Here is an 18,181-nt window from a genome sequence, read left to right on the forward strand (position 1 = left end):
GCTGCAACATAACTTCCTGGCTTTTGAACTTAATGCCTCAATTAATAAAGGTAAGCATGCCATATGCCTTCTTAACCACCCTATCAAACTGTGGAGCCTCTTTCAGGGAGCTATGAACTTTGACCCCTAGATCACTCTGCTGTATTAAGAGTCTGCCCTGAACAGGGTATTGTCTTTACATTTGACCTACCAAGGTGCATCACTGAACATTGGCCCGGTTAAACTCCAACTGCCATCTGTCTGCCCATATCTGTGTATTATAGTTTCCTGAAAAGACCAGTGCAAGAGAATTCAGCAAAAGAAATCAGCTAATCACAGAAAAAAAATGCCTGTGTGCAAAACTAATCTTGTGGTCCCTTACTTTGGGAACATGAATTAGTGGCATATGAGGTGCCGGTTCCCAATGGTATCTGATGATGACAGGAATCTTCTGCGGGAGAGCTTTTAAAGTGGATAAGCAGTTACACTGGGGCAGTTCCACTCCCTCAACCTCAGAAGTCCAGGTCCAGTGGTACGAACAAGCGTCACAGAGTGGGATCTTCTTTGGTCACAGTGGATGACCATGACACCTTCATGCTCTACCGAGCATTGCAGTATCGCTTTTCTAGCTGTTGGATCTCACGGTCGATCTCGTCCACCCAGTCCATCAGAGCTGACCTCGTAAGCTTTGCTGACTTTAGAAGGAGAATTATAGAGATGCAGGAAGCTGAAAAAGGCTACAAAAGCATTTCTAAAGTCCTGAGTGTTCATCGGTTGACAGTAAGAGAAACTGTCTACAAATGGAGAAACTTCAGTACTGTTGCTATTGTCCCTAGGAGTGGGTGATCTGCAAAGATCACACCAAGAGCACAATGTGCAATGCTGAAGGAGGTGTAAAAGAACCCAAGAGTAACGGCAAAAGACTTGCAGAAATCTCTGGAACTTGCTAAATTTTCTGTTCATGTGTCCACTATAAAGAAAACACTGAACTGGAATGGTGATACTACAAAGGAAACCATTGCTCTCCAAAACAACATTGCTGTTGGTCTCAAGTTTGCTAAAGACTAGCTGGATGCTCCACAACACTTCTGGAACAATGTTCTGTAGGTAGATGAGACAAAAGTTGAACTTTTTGGTAGTAATGCACTATTTGGAGGTAAAAGGGCACGGCACACTAATGCCAACACCTCATCCCAACATGGTGAAAGGAGCATCATGGTTTGGAGCTGCTTTGCTGCCTCGGGATTTGGACAACTTGCAATCGTTAGGCAACAATGAATGTTTTACAGGAGAATGTCAGGGTTGCGGTCCATCACCTGAAGCTTAATAGAAGTTGGATGATGCAACAATGATCCAATCCAAAACTCGAGTAAATCAACAACAGAATGGTTTAAAAAGAAGAAAATTTGTGTTTTGGAATGGCCAAGCCAGAGTCTAGATCGTAACCCAATTGAGATGTTGTGGCATGACCTGAAGAGGACTGTTCATACAAGGTATCCCACAAATATTGATGAATTGAAACAGTTTTGTATGGAGGAATGCTCTAAAATTCCTCCTCGCTGTTGTACAAGTCTGATCAGCAGCTACAGGAAACATTTGGTGGAGGTTATTGCTGCTGAAGGAAGTTATACCAGTTACTAAGTACAAGAATTCACACACTTTTTCCAGCTTGGACTGAGTAATTCAACAATATGCATAATAAAGACCTAAAAAGTACAATTGTTTGTGTTTTATTAGTTTAGGCAGATTGTGTTTGTCTATTATTGTGACTTAGATGAAGATCAGACCACATTTCATAAGTAATTAATGCAGAAAACCAGCTAACTGCAAAGGGTTCACAACTTTCTTGCATCTGTACATGGCACATATATTAGGGAAATTTAAGAAACTCTTACGCACATGTATGATTGAAAAGTGAAGGGCTATGAAGGAGGGAAGGGTTAGATTGTTCTGAGAGTAGATTAAAAGGTTGACACAAATTCATAGGCCAAAGGGTCTGTATTGTGCTGTAATATTCTCTGTTCTATGCCTAACTCTGACTAATAGCAAGCCACACGAGTAGTCCATTAATACTGCCTCATTATTTCTGGTACTTGCGTTATTTATATTTTGCAATTTATTGTAACTTTATGAATTTATTCTATACTGCTACAGCAAAACAACGAATTTCACATCATGTAGGTGTGTGATTATAAATCTGATTCTGACGCACAACACCCCCAAAGTAGAGCTGCGTCTCCTCCCTCACCTCCATTCAGGGCTCCAAACACAGCCCTTCCAGGTGAGGTAACACTTCACGTGCAAATTTGTTTTGGTCATCTATTGTGTCTGGTGCTCCCAATGTGGCCTCTTCATTGGTGAGACCCATCGTAAATTGGGGGACTACTTCGTCAAGCATCTCTGCTCCATCTGGCAAAAGTGGGACTTCCCAGTTACCAAACATTTCAATTCCCATTCCCATTGCTGTTCTGACATGTCTCCCATTCCCATTCTGACATGTCTACATGACTTCCTCTTATGCCACAATGGGGCCACCTTATGGAGGAGCAACACCTTATATTCCAACTGGATAGCCTCCAACCTGATGGCATGAATATATACTTCTCCTTCTGGTAAAAACAAATTCCTTCAGCCTCTCCTCTTCTATTCCCCACTCTGGCCTCTTACCTCTTCTCACCTGCCTACCACCTCCCCCTGGCTCACCCTTTTCTTTCTCCTATGGTCCACTATCAGATTCCATCTTTTCTGGTCCTTTACATCCAGACTCCTGGTTTTTAGCAAGGCATTTGACAAGGTACCCCATGCAAGACTTATTGAGAAAGTAAGGAGCCATGGGATCCAAGGGGACATTGCTTTGTGGATCCAAAACTGGCTTGCCCACAGAAGGCAAAGAGTGGTTGTAGATGGGTCATATTCTGCATGGAGGCCGGTGACCAGTGGTGTGCCTCAGGGATCTGTTCCGGGACCCCTTCGTGATTTTTATAAATGATCTGGATGAGGAAGTGGAGGGATGGGTTAGTAAATTTGCTGATGACACAAAGGTTGTGGGTGTTGTGGATAGTGTGGAGGGCTATCAGAGGTTACAGTGGGATATTGATTAGATGCAAAACTGGGCTGAGAAGAGGCAGATGGAGTTCAACCTAGATAAGTGTGAGGTGGTTCATTTTGGAGGGTCAAATATGATGGCAGAATATAGCATTAATGGTAAGACTCTTGGCAGCGTGGAGGATCAGAGGGATCTTGGGGTCCGAGTCCATAGAACACTCAAAGCTGCTACACAGGTTGACTCTGTGTGTTAAGAAGGCATATGGTGCATTGGCCTTCATCAATCGTGGGATTGAGGTTAAGAGCCAAGAGGTAATGTTGCAGCTATAGAGGACCCTGGTCAGACCAGACTTGGAGTACTGTGCTCAATTCTAGTCGCCTCACTACAGGAAGGATGTGGAAGCCATAGAAAGGGTGCAGAGGAGATTTATAAGGATGTTGCCTGGATTGGGGAGCATGCCTTATGAGAATAAGTTAAGTGAACTTTGTCTTTTCTCCTTGGAGCGACAGAGGATGAGAGGTGACCTGATAGAGGTGTACAAAATAATGAGAGGCATTGATCGTGTGGATAGTCAGAGGCTTTTCCCCAGGGCTGAAATAACCATATATAACCATATAACAATTATTGCATGGAAACAGGCCATCTCAGCCCTTCTACTCCGAGAAATGGCTAGCACGAGAGGGCATTGTTTTAAGGTGCTTGAAAGTAGGTACAGAGGAGATGTCGGGGGGAGGTTTTTTACACAGAGAGTGGTAAATGCGTGGAATGGGCCGCCGCCGGCGTTGGTGGAGGAGGAAACGATAGGGTCTTTTAAGAGACTCCTGGCTGGCTACATGGAGCTTAGAAAAATAGGGGGCTATGGGTAAAGCCTAGGTAGTTCTAAGGTAAGGACATGTTCGGCATAACTTTGTGGGCCGACAGACCCGTATTGTGCTGTATGTTTTCTATGTTTCTATGTTACCTCTCCTGCTCCCTGGCTTCACCTATCACCTTCCAGCTAGCTTCCTTCCCCTCTCCCCCTTCCTGCCATCTTCCCCTTTCCTTCTCAGTCCTGAAGAAGGGTTTCGGCCTGAAATGTCGATTGTTTATTCATTTCCATAGATGCTGCCTGGCCTGCTGAGTTCCTTCAGCATTTTCTGTGTGTTGCTCTGAATTTCCAACATCTGCAGAATCTCTTATGTTTCTTATTTAATGGTGTTTATTTTTTAAAAAAAAAATGGCTGTTACACAGGATCAGGAGACAGAATTACTGTTCTCATTCTCTCTAATGGGGCACGTTTTCCTTGTGAAATGCCTCAGCACTGGGGCCCATTGTCCTAATTATGAGCTTTGTTTTAATAATATAAATCACCTTGCCCCTTGCAATAACTGTCAATAAGGGTTCTGTCAGGCTTCAGAAACCTCAAGTCCATCATAAAGGCTCCAGGCACACCTTATATTTATTAGAACTGTTTTTCCTTATGTTTCTGAAGCATGATAACTCTAATAGTTTCAAAGTACATTTATTATTAAAGTATGTATAAATTACACAATATAGAACAGTACAGCACAGGGACAGGCCATTGGGGCCACAGTTTTGTGCCAAGCCAGCTAAAGAGCAAATCAAGAATACCAAAAACACCAATCCTTCCGGTCCATATCCCTCCATCTTCCTCACATCCATGTGCATATCTAAACATCTTTTAAAAGCCTCTAATGCATTTCCCTCTACCACCAGACCAGGCAGCGCATTCCAGACATCCACCATTTTCTGTGAAAAAAACTTAACCCTCAAAACCCCTTTGAACCTATCCCCTCTCACCTTCAATGTATGCGCTGTGGTATTAGACATTTCAACTCTGGGAAACAGATACTCTTTGTCTACTCTATCTATGCCTCTCATAATCTTATAATCCCTTATCAGATCTCCCCGCAGCCTGCGGGGCTCCAGAGAAAACAACCCAAGTTTATCCAGCTTCCTATGATAGCTCATACCCTCTAAACCATGTAGCCTCCTGGTGAACCTCTTCTGCACCCTTTTCAAAGCCTCAACATCCTTCCTATAGTGGGGCAAACAGAACTGTATGCAATACTCCAGAGGTTGTCTAACCAGAGTTTTATAAAATTGCAACACAACCTCTTGACTTTTAAACTCAAAGCTCCAATCTTGAAATGCGCCTGTTTATAGACAGCCACAAAACAAGAAATTTGAAATAGCCCAATTTTAAAAAGAGACCAACACCCAATGCACAGAGAGAGAAACAAAAAACACAAATCATACAAACAATAAAAGCAAGCAACAGCATTCAGAACCAAATGAGTCCATAGAGCTGGAGCCTGGAGCAACTGGAGTGGGCCCAGCCCATACCCTCAGCCTCAGTTCATCATATAGTGGGTCAAATCACTGTGAAGCTCGCAGAACTGAAGCCTGGAGCAGCCTCAGTGCCATGGAGAGAAGAGTAAATGTCACGGAAAAGTGAGTTGGTCCGACCCTCACCATCAGTCCTGACACCCCGCCTCCTGCCTTATCGGTCTATTTAGGCCAACGTTTAAATCTTGAAAACACAGGGTTGTCCCCCACACCAGCACCCAGGCTCTAGATCACCAATACACTCTGGGCCAACCTGTCCTCAACCTTTCCAAATCAGGTCAGCACTTAAAACTTGCAGGAAAGCACTAGATACCAGGAAATGTCTCATTCTGAATCCACTTGGACTAATGTTAAAGTGAATGTAATAACCCAGGAACTATAACAGGAGTGAAAGTCTGGGACAATATCCCCACTGGGATGTCAGGTTGAGATGTGCAGCAGCCAAGATTTAATTGAAAAACAGGTGGAACATGAGGATCTCAGTAGCCCGCCACTGCACCTGTGTCTTCAGGCATTCTCACGCTACAGCGTTCCTGCAAGTCGGCAGTCTAAGCCTGATAATCAGAAACACGCACCATGTCAGGACACATCTGTGAGGATGAGGTTGGCTTGTTTCAAGGTCTCCTCCAGTTGTCACCTGACACATACCGCTCTTTCCAGCTGACAGACCCACCCATACCATTATGCCTTCGATTTCCAGTTTGAATGGCCTTTACAGGAGGTTGTTCAGCTCATCAAGTCAATACTTGCTCTCTGAGCAATCCCATTTCCAGCATTTATTTCCCTGTAATATAAGACATCACAGAAACCAACCACCCCTCCACAAACGCTGTATCTAAACTTCTCACTGCCTCGGTAAAGCAGCCAGTGTAATCAAAGAGCCCACTTACCACAGATATTTTCTCTTCTCCGCTCTCCCATCACGCAGAAGATACAAATGGGTGGCACGGTAGTGTAGTGGTCAGCACAACGCTTTACAGTACCAGTGACCCAGGTTCAATTCCCATCACATGGTAATGTGGTGGTTAGCATAACGTTTTTATGATCTGGGTTCAATTCCTGACGCTGCCTGTAAAGAGTCTGTACATTCTTCCCATGACCTCATGGGTTTCATCCCATGGTCCAACTACTTACTGGTTGGTAGGTTAATCAGTCAATGTAAGTTGGCCCGTGAATAGGCTCTGGTTAAATTGGGGGATTGCTGGCAACATGGCTTGAAAGGTCAGAAAGGCCTATTCTGTGTTGTATCTGAATAAATCAGTAAATAAATAAAAGTCAGAAAGCACATACTATAAACTCAAGGACTGCTTCTACCCCACTGTTACCAGAGTCTAGAATGGACCTCTTGTCTGATGAGATGTACTCTTGGCCTCAGAATCTACCTCTTCATGATCTTGCTCTTTATTGTTTACCTGCACTGTACTTTTGCAATAACTTTTACATTTTATTCTGCATTGTTATTGTTTTGCCTTGTTCTACCTCAATGCACTGTGTAATGATTTGATCTGTATGAACAGTGTGCAAGACAAACCTTTCACTGACTCTCGGTACAGGTGACAATAATAACAAACCCGCAGGGGAACAAGCCCTCCAGCCCTACCATGTTGTCCAAGCTACTGCACTGTCCAAAAGTCTTAGACATATCTATACACTGTATATTTCTATTTATCTATATATATATATACACATACATATATAAACACACACACACACACACACACATATATATAGGGTGATTGATAAGTTTGTGGCCTAAAGTAGAAGGAGATGAGTTATACAGCTCTCGTCACAAGCACGTGCAGTTCAACTCTTTGAGTGAAAATGCAGAAAGTTTGAAGTTAATAACTCATCTCTTTCTACCCTAGGCCACGAATTTATCAATCATTCCTGCTGTGGACCACTTTCTGGAGGTCCAAGACCCCGACTTCTACAAAGAAGGGATCCGTATGCTCCACAACTGCTGGACTAAGTGTGTAAATGTAGGAAAAATAAATGTGCTAGGTTTTCTAAAATTGACTCCTTCTACCTTAGTCAACAAACTTATCAATCACCCCTCGTGTGATATATATATATGTGTGTGTATATATATATATATATATATATGCAAGTCTGGCAGAAGCGAAGGTTGTTGGGAATGACAAGGGTGAAGTGCTGTAGGAGGGGTGTGGGACAGGTGGCAGAGTGCCATTGGCGGGGCTGGTGTGGGTACAGGCACACTCAGCTCTGAGACACCAAGCAAATTCATATCATTCCAAACAATTGGTTTATTGATCATTACAGAATGTCTCTCTGGTGCTTCCTGCTCCCTCCCCTCTATAGAGACCCACATCAGAATCAGGTTTATCATCACTCACATATGTCATGAAATCTGTCTTTTTTTTGTGGAAGCAGTACAATGCAATATATAAAATTAATACAGTACAGGGTACCCTCGCTGTATATATGTGCCCAAAACATTTGCACAGTACTGTACTTCCATTTGCCCAGATTTGTCTCTTTAAAGTTTAAAACTTTCCTTCCCACATTTGTGTCCCAATGTCTCTTAACTATATGGCCATAACGAGGAAGAGTTTCTGGTCAAGAGTCCATCTTCTCATACTAGGGATCTGTTCAATTGTCTTAACAGGATGGAAGCAAGTCTTGAGCCCTGGTGCTATAGGCTTTTAAGCCAGATTTCAGACACAGGGATTTTGATTTGTCAGAAAATACTTCCAATTTTTTGTTTTTGCCTGCCTTGATGAACAGGGAACCAACCTCAGGGAACCTAGCAGTGTGACTCAGACTCTGCTGATGGAAAAGCAGGGAAGCTGCGGACTTGGACAGACTGGGAGAATGTGGAAAACAGTAATGAGATAGTGTTCATGGCTTCAAAGTCCATTTAGAAATCAGATGGCAGAGAGGAAGAAGCTGTTCCTGAATGGTTGAGTGTGTGCCTTCAGGCTCCTGTACCTCCTTCCTGATGGTAGCAATGAGAAAAGGACATGTCCTGGGTGGTTGGGGTCCTTAATGATGGACGCCACTTTTTGAGGCATTGCTCCTTGAAGATGCTGTGGATACTACGGAAGCTAGTGCCCATGATGGAGCTGACTCAGTTGACAACGGTCTGCCGCTTACTTCCTCTTCACATCCACTCTATCTAGGCCTTTCAGAATTTGATAGGTTTCAATAAGATCTCTGTCTCACTCCAGCGAGTACAAGTCCAGAACCATCATATGTCAACCCTTTCATTCCTGGGATCATTCTCGTGTATCTCCTCTAGATCCTCTCCAATGACAGTACATCCTTTCTTCGATAAGGGGCTGGAAACCACTCACAATACTCCAAGTGCGGTCTGATCAATGCCTTATAAGCCTCAGCTTATAACTCAGGTCTTCAAGTCTCTGAAGGGAAAATAATGAACAAGGAAGGGAAACAAGTGGGGAAAGGGGGAGATTAATTGGACATAATTCCAAGGAGCCAAAACAGGCACAATACATAAAAAGCTGCCTTCACCACTGTACCATTCTGTAAGTGGGCAGTGAATCAGGAGCATTGCATCCAAACATTCTGTAGAGAGAGTTGAAGGGTGGATTTGAAACATGGTTCTGATGAAGGGTCTTGGCCTGAAATATTGACTGATTATCCCCTCCTTAGATGCTACCTGACCTGCTGAGTTCCTCCAGCATTTTGTGTGTGTTGTTCAAAAATCAGTCTCTTTTTGACCTCATAATATCCAATAACCCTATCATAGTTCTCTGGGTAGCTTCCAACATGAGGACATCAGCATGTATTTCTCCAACTTCCGGTCATTTCTCCCACTTCTCTTTTTTTCCATTCCCCATTCCCTCTCGTCCCTTCTCTTCTGCTCACCTGCCCATTCCTCCCTTCGGTTTCCCTTCTCCTTCCTTTTCTTCCATGGTCCACTCTCCTCTCCCATCTGGTTACCTTCAGCCCTTCTTTTTTCCTCAACTGTCTATCACTTCCTCCTCCTTCCCTTTCTGCCATGGTCCTCTCTCCTCTCATCACCTTATCAGATTCCTTCTTCTTTGGTCCACAAATCAAACAGGTCATCAATGACAAAGAACTTTTAGTGGGACCGGAGAAAATCACATGGAAGGCATTCAGGGATGTGGTTGAAAATTTTCTGGGCAACTATGGAGCACCAAACTACGTGCAGCAGGTTGACAACATGCTTCAAGCATACAAAACCATGAAGTACAACATGTCACTAAAGATTCATTTTCTGCATCCCCAATTAGACTTCTTCCCTGTAAATCTTGGCACTGTCAGTGACGAGTATGGTGAAAGGTTTCACCAGGACATTGCCGTCCTGGAAAAATGGTATCAGGGCAACTAGAATCTATGAATGTTTGCTGATTATTGTTGGACAATTGAGCAAGAAGCCTCAGACACTGAGTACAAATGAACATTATAATTAAAACATTTTTAGCTTATTTGAACTATTACAAAGCGTCAGCAGCGTTATTATATCAATAAAAGTTAATTTCTTGTTTCTCCAAATTCCTACATGATACAAGTAGTCTGAAATTATACCTGTGTTCAACTTCAAGCGGTCTATCATAAAACACAAATAAATTTCTGAAGAAGAAATACTTCTGAAAAAATTGTTGTACAGTGTTATTAGACCGTTTATTGATTAATTGACTTTGGATTTGTCTTTAAGAGAATAAAAGATTGAATAATTGTAATAGACTAAGGTTTCAATCAGTGTCAGTTGACCTGAGGGGGTATCTTAGCAATCAGTGTGTCCTTATCAGGTGGTGCCTTATTACTAGTGAGTATTTCAAAGTCGGCTGAAAACTTAACAAGACAAAATCATCCTTTACTGAGTCCAGAACTCCAAAATTGCCTCTGGGAATCATTAGACACTTAATTAAAAGAAACTTGAACTGCTCATATTTCCTCTGGTGAAGTTATATGATCCCCAGTGTCTAAAATAATAGACAAACATATGACTTAGAAAGCGTGCAAAGCCACTTCTGCCAACCAATGTGATTACGGCTGACCTTGACTTCATAACCCATCCACCCACACATCTTCTACAGCAACATATGCAAAATGCTGGAGGAACTCAACAGGTCAGGCAGCATTGAAAGAGAGGAATAAAGAGTGGATGTTTTGGGCCTGGTGAGAGGTCTCGGCCCGAAACATCGACTGTTTACTCTTTTTGACCCACTGACCCACTGAGTTCCTCCAGCATTTTGTGTGTGTTACTCTAAATTTCCAGCATCTGCAGAATCTCTAGTGTTTAAGATCAGCTGTGACTTTTAACTCTTTGCTTCCCAAGATATGGAAGCAAAGTGGTTTGTGAAATGGTTCACAACGCAAGCAACAACCATTGGGGTTCAATTCCCATCGCTGTCCGTAAGGAGTTTGTATGTTCATCTGGTGACCATGTGGATGCCCTTTAGGTCAGAGTGGTAAGGCTCCATGGCATAAAAAAGGTTGGGATCCTCTGCTGTAGCTGCTGTGGCTTCCTCCCACATTCCGAAGCCTATCACAAGAAACATCCTCCTCACCATGAAGCACTGCAACAAGAAAGCAGCATCCATCACATCAAGCCACGCTCTCTTCTCACTGCTGTCATTAGGAAGGAGATACAGGAACCTTAGATCCCCCACCACCAGGTCCAGGAACAGTTATTACCCCTCAATCACCAGTCTCCTGAACGTGTGTGGAATACCTAACTCACCACAACACTGAACAGATTCCACAACCTGTAGACTCACTCCCAAGGTCTCTGCAGCTCATGTTCTCAGTAATATTTATTACAGTTTATTACTTTTGTATATTGGCTGTTTGTCCATCTTTGTGTGTATTTTTCATTGATTCTATTGTGTTTCTTTATATCTACTGTGAATGCCAACAAGAAAATGAAGCTCAGATTAGTAGATGGTGACACACTGTACCTGTACTTTGATAATACATTCACTCAAATAAATGAGATGTATGGTTAGGGTTAGTGAGTTGTGGACGTGCTATTTTGATGCCGGAAGCATGGCCACAATTGTGGGCTGCCCTAGCCTGTGTTGGTCGTTGACACAAACGACATATTTCACTGTATGGTTTGACAAATGTTTTGAGAGGCTGGTCCAGGGCTACATCTGCAGTGTGCTACCACCCACAATGGACCCCCTACAATTCACCTACCAACAGAACTGGTCGACTGATGACACCATAGCCACAGCACTACACACTCTCTCACCTGGAGAAGAGGAGTGCATACATTAGAATGCTGTTCCTGGACTACAGTCCAGCAGTCAACACCATAATTCCCTCCAGACTTGAGAGGTAGCTCAGAGACCTCAGCCTGCACCCCACCTTGTGCAGCTGGATCCTAGACTTCCTATTGGATCACCAACAGGTAATAAGGATGGGCTCCCTCACCTCTGCCCCTCTGACTCTCAACAAAGGAGCTCCCTCAGGGTTGTGTCCTGAGTCCCCTCCTCTGCTCCCTTTACACCCACGACTGTGCTGCCACACACAGCTCCAATCTGCTGATCAAATTCACAGATAACGCAACTTTGATTGGCCTTATTTCTAGTGGTGACGAGACAGCCTACAGAGGAGAGGTTGAGAGGTTACCCTGACACAGTGGTGCCAAGATAACACTGTCTCCCTAAATGTCCAAAAGACAAAAGAGCTGATCGTGGATTACAGGAGGAATGGAGACAGGCTTGCCTCGATCAACTGCAGTCCCACTGATGTTGAGAGGGTGAGTAGTTTCAAGTTCCTTGGTATACACATCACTGAAGATCTCACCTGTACTGTACACACTGGCTTTGTGGCCAAAAAGCACAACAGCATCTCTTCCACCTCAGGTGACTGAAGAAGTTCAGCATGAGCCCCTAAATTCTCAAGACCTTCTACATTGAGAGCATCCTGACTGGCTGTATCACTGCCTGGTATGGGAACTGCACCAACCCTGATCACTGGGCACTGCAGAGAGTGGTATGGACAGCCCAGCGTGAACTTCCCTCCACTGAGAACATTTACAGCAGCAGGTGCGTAAAGAAGAATTGGAAATCATCAGAGACACTGGTCACCCCAACCATAAACTGTTTCAGCTGCTTCCGTCTGGCAAACGGTACCACAGCATTAAAGCCAGGACAAACAGGCTATGGGACAGCTTCTTTCTACAAGCCATAGACTTTTAAATTCACATGTCTGTACATTTCAACAGAGTCATAACACAAAGATTTTACTCCCTCACATGTAGGATGGATGTAAGATTTAAATAAATTCAAGGTGAAAAATCCTCTCCACTGGTCATTATCATCATTATGTACAGTGTCATATGACATGGGTGATCAGTCTTTCCATGACCATGATTGTCCTTGGCAAATTTTTCTACAGAAGTGGTTTGCCGTTGCCTTCTTCTAGGCAATGTTTTGACAAGACGGGTGACCCCAGCCATTATCAATACACTTAAGAGATTGTCTGCTGGTGTCAGTGTTCGCATAACCAGGACTTGTGATACACACCAGCTGCTCATACGACCATCCACCACCCGCTCCCATGGCTTCATGTGACCCTAATCGGGGGCTACACCTTGTCCAAAGGTGACCTGCAGGCTTACACCTTACACCGCCTTTGGTAGAGACGTATCTCCACCCCGCCACCCATCTCCCCTGTTACCCTGTCAAGTTCTTTGAAGATCTAACATATTCCAATCAGGTGACTTCTCTTCCTTCTGAACTCCAGATTAATCTGCTCAATTTTACCTCATTAGAGAACTGGCCTATTCCACATATCGGTCTAGAAAACCTGATCTGAACTGCTTCCGATGTGCGAACTACCTTCCTTATGTTGAGAAAGCAGGGAGCTGCAGAGGGACAGACAGATTGGGAGAATGGGTAAAGGAGTGGCAGATGGAATACAGTGCAGGGAAATATACGGTCAGGCACTTTGTAGAAGGAAAAAAGTCATAGATTATTTTCTAAATGGGGAAGAAATTTGGAAATCAGGGATGGAAAGGGAGTCCTCAAGCAGGATTCTCTGAAGCAGGGGTGTGAGTGGGTGGGTGAGAAAGGGGCCTGTTTTGCTGTTGTTGTTTGTGTTATTCCACTGAGCATTGTGGACATGCTATGTTGGCACCAGAACGTTTGGCGACATTTGCCCCAGCACATCCTTAGGTTGTTAATGCAGATGATCCATTTCACTGTATGTAAATCCAAAATCTGAAACACCAACTATTCATTACCCTCCACAGATGCTGCCTGACCCACTGAGTGTGTGTGCGCGCGAGCATGTGTATGTGTCTGTGAGTGTGTGTGTGTGTGTTGATCCCTACTGACCCATGTCCCATGACTGCTTGTCATTGAGGTAGAGCGTTCAGAACCTGGCGTCCACATAGAAGCAACATGTACGCAACAGGAAGAATGGACCACCACAAAAACTCTTCCTATCGGCCTACATCCGTGGATCCTTCAGAACAAGTCATCCTCAGAGTTGAGGGAACGCCTTGGAAAAATATTGCTGCTATAGATTATTTAATAACTTAAAATTTAATTCCCCATCTTGCTGAGGGGCAATTAGAAGCTAGAAAGTTTTTAGCTTTATCTGTCACGTACGTCGGAAACATCAAAATATCCAGTGAAGTATGTCGCTTGTATCCACGACCAACACAGGATTGCAGTGGGATCAGCCCGCAATGCTGCCACACTTCTGGAACCAGCATCACAGGCCACAGCTTACTAACCATAACCATATGGCTTTGGAATGTGGGAGGAAACAGGAGCACCCAGAGGAAACCCCAGCAACCTGGACATCAGTCCCATAACTTAGGCTCAATATTACCGTATCCAAAACCAAATCAGAATCAGGTTTAATATCATGAAATTTCTCATTTTGTAGCCACAGTACAATGCAATACATAATAAAAATCTACAAATTACAGTAAGAAGTATATATGTTAAAAAGTTAAATTAAATTAGTGCAAAAATAGAAATAAGAAAGTAGTGAGGTAGTGTTCATGGGATCAGTGTCCATTCAGAAATCGGATGGCAGAGGGGAAGAAGCTGTTCCTGAATCATTGAGTGTGTGTCTTCAGGCTCCTGTACCTCCTCCCTGATGGTAACAATGAGGAGATGGTATGTTCTGGGTGATGGGGGTCCTTAATGATGAATGCCTCCTTTTTGAGCCATTGCTCATTGAAGATGTCCTGGATACAGCAGAGGCTGGTGAGCATGATGGGGCTGACTGAGTCACAACTTTCTGCAGCTTTTTCTGATCCCATGCAGTGGCCCTCCTCCCACCCTCTCCATACCAGATGGTGATACAGCCAGTTAGAATGCTCTCCATGGTACATCTGTAGAAATTTGCAATTGTCTTTGGAGACATACCAAATCTCCTCAAAGTCCTAATGAAATATAGCTGCTGTCGTGCCTTCTTTCTAACTGCATTGATATGCTGGGTCCAGGATAGATCCCCAGGGATGTTAGTGCCGAGGAGTTTGAAATTGCTCACTTTCTCCACTTTTGATCCCTCTCTGAGGACTGGTGTGTGTTCCCTTGACTTACCCTTTCTGAAGTCCACAATCAGTCCTGTCGGCTTGCTTATTTAAACAATATTAGAACACTTGAGACATTACACGATGAACCAAAGAATAATGGCCGTGCTATGTTGGCATGGTGACACTTGCGGGCCGCCCTCCGAACATCCACGGACTGTGTTGGTCGTTGACGCAAATTACGCATTTCTTGGTATGTTCTGATGTTTCAAAGTACATATAACAAATAACATAATATTTTTTCTTCATGCAGTACTGTGCAAAATCCTTAGGCACATACAGTATATAGAGTTAGGGAGCCTGAGACTTTGGCACAGTACTGTAGTAATTTTACGTATTGCACTGAACGGCTGCCACAAAAACAAATTTCATGATGTATGAGTGATGATAAACCTGATCTGGGTCTCTATTGTGGATTGAGAGTGGGAAGGGGGCAGGGAGAGGGGAATCATGGTTGGGAAAAGGGGAAGGGAGAGGGGAGGGGGCAGGGAGCACCAGAGAGACATTCTGTAATGATCAATAAGCCAATTGTTTGGAATCAAATGAACTTACCTGGTTCAGGGCTGGGTGTGTCTGCACCCCCACACCCCTCCCCTGGCACCCCTTCTCGGTCTCCTGTCCCACAACCCTCCCCTGGCACCCCTTCTCGGTCTCCTGTCCCACAACCCTCCCCTGGCACCCCTTCTCTGCCACCTGTCCCACAACCCTCCCCTGGCACCCCTTCTCTGCCACCTGTCCCACAACCCTCCCCTGGCACCCCTTCTCGGTCTCCTGTCCCACAACCCTCCCTTGGCACCCCTTCTCTGCCACCTGTCCCACAACCCTCCCCTGGCACCCCTTCTCTGCCACATGTCCCACACCCCTCCCCTGGCACCCCTTCTCTGTCTCCTGTCCCACAACCCTCCCCTGGCACCCCTTCTCTGCCACCTGTCCCACAACCCTCCCCTGGCACCCCTTCTCTGCCACCTGTCCCACAACCCTCCCCTGGCACCCCTTCTCGGTCTCCTGTCCCACAACCCTCCCTTGGCAGCCCTTCTCTGCCACCTGTCCCACAACCCTCCCCTGGCACCCCTTCTCTGCCACCTGTCCCACAACCCTCCCCTGGCACCCCTTCTCTGCCACCTGTCCCACACCCCTCCCCGGCACCCCTTCTCTGCCACCTGTCCCACAACCCTCCCCAGGCACCCCTTCTCCATCTCCTGTCCCAAACCCCTCCCCTGGCACACCTTTTCTGCCAACTGTCCCACACCCCTCCCCTGGCACTCCTTCTCTGCCACCTGTCCCACACCCCTCCCCTGGCACTCCTTCTCTGTCACCTGTCCAACACCCCTCCCCTGGCACCCCTTCTCTGCCACCTGTCCCACACCCCTCCCCTGGCACTCCTTCTCTACCAACTGTCCCACACCCCTCCTGCGGCTCTCCTTCTCTTCCACCTGTCCAACACCCCTCCCCTGGCACTCCTTCTCTGCCACCTGTCCCACACCCCTCCCCTGGCATCCCTTCTCTGCCACCTGTCCCACACCCCTCCCCTGGCACCCCTTCTCTGCCACCTGTCCCACACCCCTCCCTGGCACCCCTTCTCTGCCACCTGTCCCACACCCCTCCCCTGGCACCCCTTCTCTGCCACCTGTCCCACGCCCCTCCCCGGCACCCCTTCTCTGCCACCTGTCCCACACCCCTCCCCTGGCACCCCTTCTCTGCCACCTGTCCAACACCCCTCCCCTGGCACTCCTTCTCTGCCACCTGTCCCACACCCCTCCCCTGGCACCCCTTCTCTGCCACCTGTCCCACACCCCTCCCCTGGCACTCCTTCTCTGCCACCTGTCCCACACCCCTCCCCTGGCACCCCCTTCTCTGCCACCTGTCCCACACCCCTCCCCTGGCACCCCTTCTCTGCCACTTGTCCCATGCCCCTCCCCGGCACCCCTTCTCTGCCACCTGTCCCACACCCCTCCCCTGGCACTCCTTCTCTGCCACCTGTCCCACACCCCTCCCCTGGCACTCCTTCTCTGCCACCTGTCCCACACCCCTCCCCTGGCACTCCTTCTCTGCCACCTGTCCCACACCGCTCCCCGGCACTCCTTCTCTGCCACCTGTCCCACACCCCTCCCCTGGCACTCCTTCTCTGCCACCTGTCCCACACCCCTCCCCTGGCACTCCTTCTCTGCCACCTGTCCCACACCCCTCCCCTAGTACTCCTTCTCTGCCACCTGTCCCACACCCCTCCCCTGGCACTCCTTCTCTGCCACCTGTCCCACACCCCTCCCCTGGCACTCCTTCTCTGCCACCTGTCCCAAACCCCTCCCCTGGCACCCCTTCTCTGCCACCTGTCCCACACTCCTCCCCTGGCACCCCTTCTCTGCCACCTGTCCCACGCCCCTCCCCTGGCACCCTTTCTCTGCCACCTGTCTCACACCCCTCCCCTGGCACTCCTTCTCTGCCACCTGTCCCACACCCCTCCCCTGGCACTCCTTCTCTGCCACCTGTCCCACACCCCTCCCCTGGCACTCCTTCTCCGCCACCTGTCCCACACCCCTCCCCTGGCACTCCTTCTCTGCCACCTGTCCCACACCCCTCCCCTGGCACCCCTTCTCTGCCACCTGTCCCACACCCCTCCCCTGGCACACCTTCTCTGCCACCTGTCCCACACCCCTCCCCTGGCACTCCTTCTCTGCCACCTGTCCCACACCCCTCCCCTGGCACCCCTTCTCTGCCACCTGTCCCACACCCCTCCCCTGGCACCCCTTCTCTGCCACCTGTCCCACACCCCTCCCCTGGCACTCCTTCTCTACCAACTGTCCCACACCCCTCCTGCGGCTCTCCTTCTCTTCCACCTGTCCAACACCCCTCCCCTGGCACTCCTTCTCTGCCACCTGTCCCACACCCCTCCCCTGGCACTCCTCTGCCACCTGTCCCACACCCCTCCCCTGGCACCCCTTCTCTGCCACCTGTCCCACACCCCTCCCCTGGCACTCCTTCTCTGCCACCTGTCCCACACCCCTCCCCGGCACTCCTTCTCTGCCACCTGTCCCACACCCCTCCCCTGGCACCCCTTCTCTGCCACCTGTCTCACACCCCTCCCCTGGCACTCCTTCTCTGCCACCTGTCACACACCCCTCCCCTGGCACTCCTTCTCTGCCACCTGTCCCACACCCCTCCCCTGGCACTCCTTCTCTGCCACCTGTCCCACACCCCTCCCCTGGCACTCCTTCTCTGCCACCTGTCCCACACCCCTCCCATGGCACTCCTTCTCTGCCACCTGTCCCACACCCCTCCCCTGGCACTCCTCTGCCAC

The sequence above is a fragment of the Mobula hypostoma genome, chromosome 21 (assembly GCF_963921235.1).
Source record: "Mobula hypostoma chromosome 21, sMobHyp1.1, whole genome shotgun sequence".
NCBI classification, from domain to species: Eukaryota; Metazoa; Chordata; class Chondrichthyes; order Myliobatiformes; family Myliobatidae; genus Mobula; species Mobula hypostoma.